This window comes from Tachyglossus aculeatus, chromosome 1, assembly GCF_015852505.1.
Source record: "Tachyglossus aculeatus isolate mTacAcu1 chromosome 1, mTacAcu1.pri, whole genome shotgun sequence".
Classification (NCBI taxonomy): Eukaryota; Metazoa; Chordata; class Mammalia; order Monotremata; family Tachyglossidae; genus Tachyglossus; species Tachyglossus aculeatus.
In genome coordinates, this window is record NC_052066.1 from 54,879,972 (window position 1) to 54,887,895 (window position 7,924).

Sequence of the window (7,924 nt, forward strand, 5' to 3'; positions counted from 1 at the left end):
AAATGGTTTAGGTGCTTCTGATGCCAAGGGAAACTGGATAACAGTAAAAAAGCTGAACTAGCTGCCCTAAGGAGAACAAGAATGGAGTAACCATGAATAGATCGAACTGTCTAAAGGCACTCCATTAGGGTGTCAGGACTTCTGTTATTCTTAATAAATGTATGAAGCATAAACTCCTGACCATTGATTTCAAAGCACTCCATCAACTCTCTCCCTCCTACTTATCCACTCTCTTATCTCCCTCTTTGTTCCTCTCAAGCTAACCTACTCACTGTGCCTCACCCTCCTCTTCATGTCCTTTCTCCTGCCTGGAAGTCCCTCCCTATTCAAATCCTGCAGACCACAGCTCACTCCATCTTCAGAGCCCTTCTAAAATCCCCAGCTCCTCCGGAAGTTTTTCCAGGATGAATCTTTCTTCTCCATGCCAAACACTATCTCCACACTTGAGCACTCATCTCCGTCATAGCACTTCGGCAGATGCATAGATGTCATCTATACATCAACTTGCAAGCTTTATTATTGTAAATACTCACATAATCCTCCATTTTTTGCAACTCCAAATCAAGGAAGGAGTTATTATGTGAGGTTATATAAGAATTAAATCTAGCAATGGGGAAGCAGGAGAAAAGAGGGAACAAGGAAGTGAAAGATAAGAGGACACTTAGACTGCATCTTTTCCTTCCTTTTCATTGTCCCAGGTGTTGCTTGCAATAAGCCTTCAACGATTAACTGACTACTCCCTGAGTTTGTATATAACACTGAAGAAACTCCCTCCCTAGCAAGGGATGCTATCACTACTTTCAAAGGTAATCTTTTATTTCTTCCTGAAAGATCAGAAGGAGGAGGGAGATTTCTCAGTGGAAGCAATTACACCAGTAAATATAGTATAGTAAGAGAGAATAACAGACTACGCATTTGACAAAACTGTAATTTACCAATAACAGTATGTAAACGGCAAAAAGGAGCGAGACGAATATACTGAAATATCTTCAAATATATTTTATCTGTGTATAGCTTTTTATGGTGGTATTGTTGAATGCATTTTGACAGACAGTAAAATGAATTTAGGCCCAAAGCTATTGGAGAACAAATTTCTTTGAAAACCTAAAAGATGAGATTTGTATAGTAAAATGTTAATGTATGTTGATGCTGAACAAAACTTTCCATACATACATAGCCTGATCAGTCTTACAACATAAACACACCAGTTAAAATTAAGGCAGACAAGAGGGGAGTTTGTTTTTTCCTTCCTTTCTATTTTGTTTAAGAAGCTGTATTAATTCCTTAACTACAGTTATCAGGGAAGTCCAAAATACAGTTTTCTTGTGCAAAATATACCTCTTTTTAAAAAATTTGAATACATCAAGGTTTAGAATAAATTCATATAATACAGGGAGGGGAGAAGGAGGGGTTGGTGGGAAGGAGAGCCGAAATATCTCACTGGAATAAAGATCAATTTCATTTTAATATAATTTTTAATGGTTGTTCAAACTGTCATAACCCACCCACACAAAAGGGCCTTGGTTAATTCATGTATATTTTGAGCAGTTTCCCTCTCGACCCTCCAGTTTAATTTCCGTCCTTCAGATGAGATGAATGGAGCGTGAAGCAGGTCATATCTCAACACTGACATATGGGTTATGGATAGAACTCCCAGGCTCTTAGAGACAGCCAGTTTGTAGATTAAATCCAAGCATCTCTGAATAGATGAGAGGGTCAGCCAGGGCCAGCTTTGACATTTGATAGGACCTTGCGATCAGTCAGACTCTTTCTTAGGTCTTCCAGGTTTCCTGATGACAGTGCTTCTGAGAAGCAGATGGGACATATTAAAATACACCGAAGCAGACATGGAGGGTGTAAGACAATATGCAATAAATATAATCCAAGATGCGACAGTCATTTAAAGCACTTTACAAATCGGGATTCTTAACATTACTGCAATTGGCATTTCAAGAGTTTGCCCCTGCTGGCATGAAAGCTGACACTTGCAAGTGGCGGATGGGATTTTATTTTTAAACAACTCTAATTTCTCATCTGATGTGCTTTATATTAGGAACCTTTGAACACTCCTCACAAAGTAATATTGAGCTGAAGTCATTTTCAGAAAGATTTTTGAGATTTTGATATTGGAAATTGTTTTTCTCAAGCTGTGAGGTAAAATCAACGGCCACCATGCTCGTCTCCATCACCCAGGGTGCTGGGAACACTTGAAAAGAGGAGTCAGGAGCTGTTAATGCTGAATAACTATTGCAAAATGAACTTGAGCATTGCATTGGGAAATCCCAGTCAGGCCACCAAGAGGTTAATGAAAAATGAATGGCTCCTCAGAGGCTGTGACAGAATGCTTTTGCCGGAGGTAATGGGGCATATCTAGCACGAAAGACTGCTCAGCATACTCGTCATCACTTGTCATTGTTCCTGCGTATCTAGGGGAAAGCTCTTCTACTGCAATGACCCCGTGTGTGTATTCTTCGAGGGGCTGTCGTATACTGGGCTTTTTTCCTCCTCTCAATTCTACAGTCTCAGCTGTTTCAAGGCACTCTGATATCTGGGAGCAGACCTAGTATAATAATAATAATAATGATAATGTTTGCTAAACATTTTTTTTTGATGGCATTTGTTATGCGCTTACTATGTGCAAAGCACTGTTCTAAGCGCTGGGGGGATACAATGGGATAAAGTTGTCCCACGTGGGGCTCACAGTCTTAATCCTCATTTTACGGATGAGGTAACTGAGGCTAAGCACTTACTATGTGCCAGGCACTGTACTAAGCGCTAGGGTGGATACAGGCAAATTGGGTTGGACAAAGTCCTTGTCCCACAGGGAGCTCACAGTCTTAATCTGTATTTGACAAATAAGGTATTTGAGAGACAAAGAAGTCAAGTGACTTGCCCAAGGCCACACTGGAGACAAATAGCAGATCAGGGATAAGAACTCAGGTCCTTTGGTCTCCCAGGCTCATGCTCTATCACCTTGGCCATGCTGCTTCTCTGTAGGGACCTACATATCCTACTGTGTGTCAGAAATGAGGGAATCAAGGCCATTGACTAATTCGTTCATTCAATTGTATTTTCCAAGAGCTTAGTACAGTGCTCTGCACACAGTGAGCACTCAATAAATACAACTGAATGAATTATATGCATTAAGCACTTACTGTGTGCACAGCAATCAATCAATCAATCGTATTTATTGAGTGCTTACTATGTGCAGAGCACTGTACTAAGCGCTTGGGGAAGTACAATACAACATTAAACAGTGATCCACAATGAGCTCACAGTCTGGGATGGGGGAGTCAGACATCAAGACAAATAAAGAAGCAGCATGGCTCAGTGGAAAGAGCACGTGCTTGGGACTCAGAGGTCATGGGTTCTAATCCTGGCTCCGCCACAGGTCTGCTGTGTGACCTTGGGCAAGTCACTTAATTTCTCTGAGCCTCAGTTACCTCATCTGTAAAATGGGGACTAAGACTGTGAGCCCCAAGTGGGACAACCTGATCACCTTGTATCCCCCAGTGCTTAGAACAGTGCTTCGCACATAGTAAGCGCTTAACAAATGCCATTATTATTATTATTATTAAATAAAATTGCATATAAACACATAAGTGCTGTGGGGCTGGAATGGGGGAAAGAGCAAAGGGATGCAGGCAGAGAGATGCAGAAGGGAGTGGTAGATGACACTATTGATGGGACTGCAATTTTGCTGGGATAGAGAGGGTGCACTCTGTTCTCCCACAGCTCCCAAGGAGAAATGTGGTCTAAGGGAGGCCTTCTACTAGAATGGTAAAAGCAGTGCCAAATCTTGTACCCAAAGCATGGCAATGTGGCTCACATTATGCTTACTACCCTGTGTGTATTCTGGGAGGCACCAGTGGCCCTTTCCTCTCCATCCAAAGTGCTACCACGTTAATACAACCACTCATCCTATCCTGCCTGGATTACAGCATCAGCCTCCTTGCTGACCTCCTGGTCTCCTCTCCCTCCACACTCCAGTCCATACTTCACTCTGTTGCCCGGATCACTTTTCTACGAATACATTCAGAACACATCACCCCGCTCCTCAAAAAGTTCCAGTGATTGCCCAGCCACCTCTGCAGCAAACAAAAACTCCTCACCATTGCCTTTAAAGTACTCCACCACCTTGCCCCTCCCTACCTCACCTTGCTACTCTCTTTCTACAACCCAATCCGCACACTTCACGCCTCTAGAGATAGCCTTCTCACTGTGCCTCTATCTCGCCTATCTTGCCACTGATCCTAGCTCACATCCTGTCTCTGGCCTGGGACACCCTTCCTCCTTAATCCCGACAATTACCCGCCCGCCACCCCACCACCTCAAAGCCTTATTGAAGGCACATATCCTCTAAAAGGGCTTCCCAGACTAAGTCCCCCCTTTCCTCTTCTCCCACTCCCTTTTGCGTTGCCCTGACTTGTTTCCTTTACTCCTCCCTCCTCGCAGCCCCATAGCACTTATGTATATATCTGTAAGTTTTTTTATTTGTACTGATGTCTGTCTCTCTCTCCCACCCCTGCCGCCCTGACTGGAAGCTTGTTTGGGACAGGGAACCTGTCTGTTGTTGTACTGTACTCTCAAAAGTGCTTAGTACAGTGTTCTGCACACAGAAAGCACTCAATAAAAATGATTGAATGAACAAACGGATAGATTTATCCACAGAATTCATTTTAGAACCAATGGAAAAACAATAGGAAATACTTGTAGGTGCGAGAGAAGGGCACATTAAACATCACTGTAAGAAAATTAAAGAATCATGCAAAATAATGTTTTGTTTTTAAGCACTTACTATGGGCCAAGCACTATTTTAGGTGCTGGCGTAGATACAAGATAATCAGGTTGAACACAGTCTCTGTCCCCCTCCTTCTGGTATTTCTGAATGTCTCCCCAGAGGGAAGGCGGATAGTCCCCAGTATGTAGATAGGCTAGAAGTGGGTGGAGGAGGAGAAGGTTTTCAGAAACCTTGGTCATCAACTGTCAATCAATCAATCAATCGTATTTATTGAGCGCTTACTGTGAGCAGAGCACTGTACTAAGCACTTGGGAAGTACAAGTTGGCAACATATAGAGACAGTCCCTACCTGACAGTGGGCTCACAGTCTAAACTGTCAATCATGTATATCCCCAGATTAATTTCCAGGAGTTGCTACCTTCTCTGCAATGATTCAACCAAGCATGCTCATGGGTAGCTGTGCTGAGGAGCAACAGAAACTTTAGACTGTGAGCCAGTTATTTCTAGACTATGAGCTCATTGCTGGGTAGGGACTGTCTCTATCTGTTGCCGAATTGTACTTTCCAAGCGCTTAGTGTAGTGCTCTGCACACAGTAAGCACTCAATAAATACGATTGAATGAATGAATGAATATCAGTTACTAACCCTCATTTTCACTGGACTGAAAATAGGATTAGATATGCCATGATTTACCAAATACAGAGCCCTGTACTAAATGCTTGGAAGATTGCAGTATAACAGAGTTGGTAGATGTGTTCCCTGTCTGTATGAAGCTAACAGTCTGGATGGGGAGGCGGATATTAAAATAGGGCTAGGAAGGCTATGACTGTTAAGCAGTAGCTACTGGGATAATTTTCTTAACCTACTGTACAGGTTGTCAGCTGTAAGCATGGTAAAGGGAAAGAATAACTGTGAGACAATTATCTGAATAACTCAGATTAAAGAAACTGCTCCTCAAGGAAAAACAGCATGGAGTAGGACAGAATTATTCAGATTGTAAAATCTATGCAACTGCAGTCTGCCAAATACACTTCAGTTTGCATAGTGAGTTTGAGAAAGTCAAAACATGTACCTGTTTCTCAAGAACTCATTTAAAATTGGGTCTAAACAGTGGCTCAGTGGAAAAAGCACTGGCTTAGGAGTCAGAGGTCATGGCTCTGCCACTTGTCTGCTGAGTGACTTTGGACAAGTCACTTCACTTCTCTGGGGCTCAGTTACCTCATCTGTAAAATGGGGATTAAGACAGTTAGCCCCATGTGGGACTACCTGACTACCTTGCATCCCCCGACTCCAGCATTTAGAACAGTGCTTGGCATATAGTAAGCATTAAACAAATAACATTATCATTATTATAATTAATCCACCAATAGCTGAATTTCTCCTCTGTCTTTAGTGACAGAGGGTGTTCAATCAATAGTGTTTATTGAGGGCCTACTGTGAGCAGAGCACTGCTCTAAGTAAAAATTGTGGTATTTGTTAGGTGCTTACTGTGTGCTAGGCACTCTACTAAGCGTTGGGATGGATAAAAGCAAATCGGGTTGACAAAGTCCCTGTCCTATATGAGGCTCACAGTCTCAGTGTCTATTTTACAGACGAGAGAACTGATGTCCAGAGAAATGAATGATTTGCCCAAGGTCACACAGCAGACAAGTGGCAGAGCCTGGATTAGAAACCATGACCTTCTGACTCCCAGGCTTTTTTTATCTATCCACTTTGCTATGCTGCTTCCTGATAAGTGTTTGGGGAGGAGGGTGGCCTTGTGAAAATAGTACAGGTTAGGGGATCTGGGTCCACACTTAATAATAAAAATAAGTTTGGTACTGTTAAGCACTTATTATGTGCCAAGCACTGTTCTAACTGCTGGGAGCACTGTTCTAAGCACTGGTGGATGGCCTTGGGCAAGTCATTTAACATCTTTATGTCTTATTTTCTTAATATGTAAAAATATGGAATAAACGTCAGTTTTCCCTCCCCTCTAGACCATAAGGCCCCACAGGGAACAGGAACTGAGTCTGATCTGATGTTATTGTAGTGCTCAGTACAGTGTACTTAGTAAGTGCTTAAGAATTACAATTATTATCATTATCATTATTATAGAAGTAGTAGGCTTGATCCCTGTCTTCAGGAATATACAGATCTAATGGAGTTATGTTATTGTTAAGCCAAAGTATTCATTCATTCATTCAATCTTATTTATTGAGCTCTTACTGTGTGCAGAGCACTGTACTAAGCACTTGGGAAGTACAAGGTGGCAACATATAGAGACGGTCCCTACCCAACAGCGGGCTCACGGTCTAGAAGATCCTTTGCTCATGCCTCTCTCTTACCTACTTGCAGCTCCATGCCACTTTTTATCTGATAAACCACCTCTTTCAACCCCTCTCAGGATTGCACCTGGAGAGTTTCCAGTACTCTATCAGTCTTGACTGCAGGAGGAAGAGTCAAGCAGAGGCATAGCTGTTCCATTCCTAGCTTGGGCAATGGCTAGCAAGTGGAAGGCAGTCTGTTACAAGTCAAAACTCAGCTGTGCTGTGCAGCAGCAGCATGGGAGAGAGTTGAGGGCTGAGACTCAAGTTGACTAAGTGGAAGAAGAAACTCTATGGATACACTCCCCGAATGATTGCAGATGGAGGTGGGGCATTCTGGGTGAGATTCATTTATTCATTCATTCAATTGTATTTATTGAGCGCTTACTGTGTGCAGAGCACTGTACTAAGCACTTGGGAAGTACAAGTGGGTAACATTTAGAGACGGTCCCTACCCAACAATGGGCTCACAGTCTAGAAGAGATGTTACTCTGGGCATTTTACTGCCCTCCTCAAACATCTCCAGTGACTACCAGTCAACCTACGCATCAGGCAAAAGCTTCTCACTCTCGGCTTCAAGGCTCTCCATCACCTCGCCCCCTCTTACCTCATCTCCCTTCTCTCCTTCTACAGCCCAGCCCCCACCCTCTGCTCCTCTGCTACCACTAACCTCCTCACTGTGCTTCGTTCTCACCTGTCCTGCCATTGACCCCCAGCCCAAGTCCTCCCCCTGGCCTGGAAAGCCCTCCCTCTGCACATCCGCCAAGCTCGCTCTCTTCCTCCTTTCAAAGCCCTATTGAGAGACCTTCCCAGACTGAGCCCCCTCCTTCCTCACCCCCTTCACATCCTCCCCTACCTCCTTCCCCTCCCCACAGTA

The 7,924-nt window shown here is 43.3% G+C and overlaps 1 non-coding gene across 1 annotated transcript; it reads left to right on the forward strand.

Annotated features, from left to right (window-relative positions):
- Window positions 1–7,117: 7,117 nt before the first annotated feature.
- On the forward strand, window positions 7,118–7,255 carry LOC119935085. The gene has a single exon (XR_005453074.1). It is a non-coding gene; the product is annotated as a small nucleolar RNA SNORA7 (small nucleolar RNA).
- Window positions 7,256–7,924: the final 669 nt, after the last annotated feature.